The sequence below is a fragment of the Triticum dicoccoides genome, chromosome 4B (assembly GCF_002162155.2).
Source record: "Triticum dicoccoides isolate Atlit2015 ecotype Zavitan chromosome 4B, WEW_v2.0, whole genome shotgun sequence".
Taxonomy (NCBI): Eukaryota; Viridiplantae; Streptophyta; class Magnoliopsida; order Poales; family Poaceae; genus Triticum; species Triticum dicoccoides.
In genome coordinates, this window is record NC_041387.1 from 93457968 (window position 1) to 93461735 (window position 3768).

Below are 3768 nucleotides of genomic sequence, written 5' to 3' on the forward strand. Positions count from 1 at the left end.
GTACATACATCTATAAATGAAAAAGGCTGAGAAGCTTGACTATCTACAAGATCCTGCCGAGGGCACAAGATCGTAGCTGAGGTAACAAGCTAAACGTCGAAGTCCAAGCGGAACTACTAGTGAGACTGAAGTCTCTCTGCAAAAAACATAAAATAGGCAAACGTGAGTACAAATGTACCCAGCAAGACTTACATCAGGACTAATTACATATGCATCATTATCAACAAAGCGGATGGTGGGGTTTAACTGCAGCAAGCCAGCTTTGAGTCGGTGGCTATCCTGAACTACGACTGCAAGCGACTCTTTGAGGTGGCGCACACGAGTCCACATATTCACCAACCAATACACCACTATGGATCCGCTCCCGTCTCCCTACAAGAACGCCATCCATAGCACTCACACTTATCTTGCGTATTTTAGAGTATCCACTTTCACTTGTCTATGAACTATACAGGCAACCCAGAAGTCCTTTTCCGCCGACACGTATATTCGAATAGATGATGTTAACCCTGCAGGGGTGTACTTCTTCACACACGCTCTCACCACTTACTGCCGTTTACACGACATGTACTCGGCAACCTTCAAGCGGAAGCCCAACGTGGGTGTCAGCCACGACCTACCTAAACACTCAAGTCTCTAGTCCAGGTTTATCGCCTATTCGGGTTCCATCCGCGAGGAGATCCGGCCGGGGTTTCGCTCACAGCTCCAAACGATGTGTGCAGGGTTCCCAAGACACCAAACGAGCGCTCGGTACATCGAGCCATGGTGTTTCTACCGCATCATAGCCCACCCCTAGGGTCAGCGCTACGCACGGCCTCCAACACATATCCTACAAACACCAGAAACTAGTTGCAACTCCTGGACAGAGAGCAAGGGTGGTTAAGAAGCTGAGAGGGTCCATTGGTTTCGGGCCCAATGCGTGGTAGTAACTGTTTCATGGATCACAAACATAGAACTCAGTTCCTGAGGACGGCTTCAATGAGACAACCCACCATGTACTCCTACATGGCCTCTCACCGCTACCTTTACCAAATTGTGTTCACACACTTAGCTCACACACAGTAGGACATGTTCACACACCTCTGATTCATCCCCGATGAATCAGACCTGACTCAATTCTAAGCAGTAGCAGGCATGACAAACAAGCATGAATGAGTAGGCACAACAGGGCTCAAACAACTCCTACTCATGCTAGTGGGTTTCATCTATTTACTGTGGCAATGACAGGTCATGCAGAGGATAAAGGGGTTCAGCTACCGTAGCAAGTAACAGATGAATCGTTGTTGTCCTAATGCAGTAAAAGAGAGCAGGAGCGAGAGAGTGGGATTGTATCGGAATGAACAAGGGGGTTTTGCTTGCCTGGCACTTCTGAAGATAGCATTGAGTCTTCATCAGTGTCAACGATCACAACGTCGGTACAACGTCTACCAAGGGGGAACAACACCGGCAAACAGAGAAGAAACACGATCAATGCAATGCACAATATGATGCATGCTATGGCATGGCAATATGAATGTGTTTTGGGCTAATGCAAGCTAGAACAGGTTGAGATGAGTCCATTTGAACCAAAGATTCAAATGCAAACCCATTTTAAAAGGTCATATCAGTGCATTACCTTGTTTCACCTAAACAACAAGGTTAAAGTGTTCTAACATGCATGAAAAGGGTACAGATGGATAGATTGCATTTTCTGATCATTTTTCATATATAATTTATTTGATTTGGAGCTACGGTTGATTTTATATGAATTTTAGAAGTTTGCAACAATTTCTGGAATTTTCTAAATAAAAATAAATTCAGAAATTAGTTATTGCATCAGCAGTGCGTCAGAGTGACGTCAGGGGGTCAATGGGGGCGTCCAGGTCAACCTGACCAGCGGGTCCTGCTTGTCAGTAGCTAATTAGACTAACTAATTTTGATTAAACCTAAACTAGGTTAATTAGCAGAGGGCCCCACCTAGTCAACTAAGTCAGCGGGGTCAAACCGCCGGTCAACGGGTCAAAGCCTGCCGGCGTTTAGCCGCCGGCGAGGCCAGACGCGGCGGCGTGCTGCGGGTTTTGCCCACAGGGCTTCATTTGCTGCGCGGAGAGCAGCTACGGGCAGCTGGTGCTCGCCCGCATCCAGCCGTGGTGATGGCTTGTCCGGGGAGTGGCCGGAGCATCGCCGGCGACGAGTTTGGCGGAGGCCGAAGCTCGGGCCGGCTCGTGTGCGTGGCTGCAGTGGCCTAGGCGGTGTGGCGCTAACACCTACGGCCTCTACGCGGCGAGAGGAGTGTGACGGGCACAAGCCCGTGACCAAATGGTTACCGGAGCAGCACCGGCGACGAGGTCAGGCAGCGGCGCGTTCGGGCACAGGAGACGCGGCGTCTACGGTACTCTAGGGGCGAAATGAAAAGCACGGGGAGGTTCAGCAGCTCATAGAGAAACCGCAGGGATGGTCAGCGTGCTCGGGGAGGGCTCGATGCGGTCAGAATGGCGACGGCAATCTGGGCGGCCCAAGGTTGAAGACGACGGCGGCGGGGATGATGCAGGGGCTCCGGCGTCGTGCGGCTTGGCTAGTCGACGTAGCCGACGACGGCGAACCATCCGGACACGGTGAGAGGGCGCGTGGACGGTGTTGGACGCGGCTGTGGCGAGCGGCGGCGAGGACGACATCTCGGGCGACGTCGGGAAGGGCGAGAGAGAGGAGCCAGGGGGAGGAGCGGGTGTCTGCGGGGTCGGGGAGAGGGAGAGGGTTCGTCCCACGTCAACAGCTGGACGACGGGAGCGGCGAGGTGGCGGGTAGCTGCGTGGCACGCATGCTGTGCTCGCCGTCGAGCATCTGCCTGCCTGCCTGGCCAAGCCAAGCAGCTCGCTAGAGCGGTGGCTGGGCTGGGCCGGCAGGTGGGCCTGCTGGGTGGCGCCGGGTAAGACTTTCTCTTTTGTTTCTGTTTTTTTATTCTGTAGGTTTGTTACATTTCTAAAAATACCTAGGCAACTCCAAAAATCACCAAACTGCACCTGGTCCTTAGTTAGAATATTTCCAGCATGGAACATTTTAGTTTGGGATTATTTGAGCATTTGAAATATTTTATATAATTTAAATGCCCAAATTCAAATAGTTAGAGATTTAATCCAGTGACCTTAGAGTGACCTAGAAATCTGTGCATCACTTCTGACAGTGGTTTAGGACCAAGGCAAAGGTGATGAACATTTTAGAAGGGCATTTCAGGTTCATTGAAAATATTTTTAGTAAACCCTAGTTGGATTCAGAGGGTTCTGGGGGTTCTGTCTTCCCCATTTCAAATTTCTGATGAAAGGTAAACATGATGCAACACTCTAATGCATGGACTAGCTAGGATGTGACAACTCACCCCCACTAAACAAGAATCTCGACCCGAGATTCAAGACGTGAGGTAAGAAGGCAAAGGGGACACTAAGCATCACAAACGTAATGATCCAACTGTCTTCTCGAGGTTGTTGATTTGTCGACTCAAATTGATCTTGACGTCCTTGCTTTCGAGATCTTCAACCAGCACGAGGACAAAAGAGCGAAACATGTCCACATGGATGGATCATCTTAATGATCACAAGATCAACTCCCGAAATGAGACGTAGAAACATCTCTCGAGCTGAGACGCGAAGCACACATCTAGAGGAATGAAGTGAAGCAGATGATGAAGGTTCACTAGGTAGACAACAATTTTACGCTTAAGAAGGTGGTGAACGGTTGTCAACATAGCGCGGAGTTGGGTTGCCATGGTACCATAACGAGACATCTTGGAGGAGG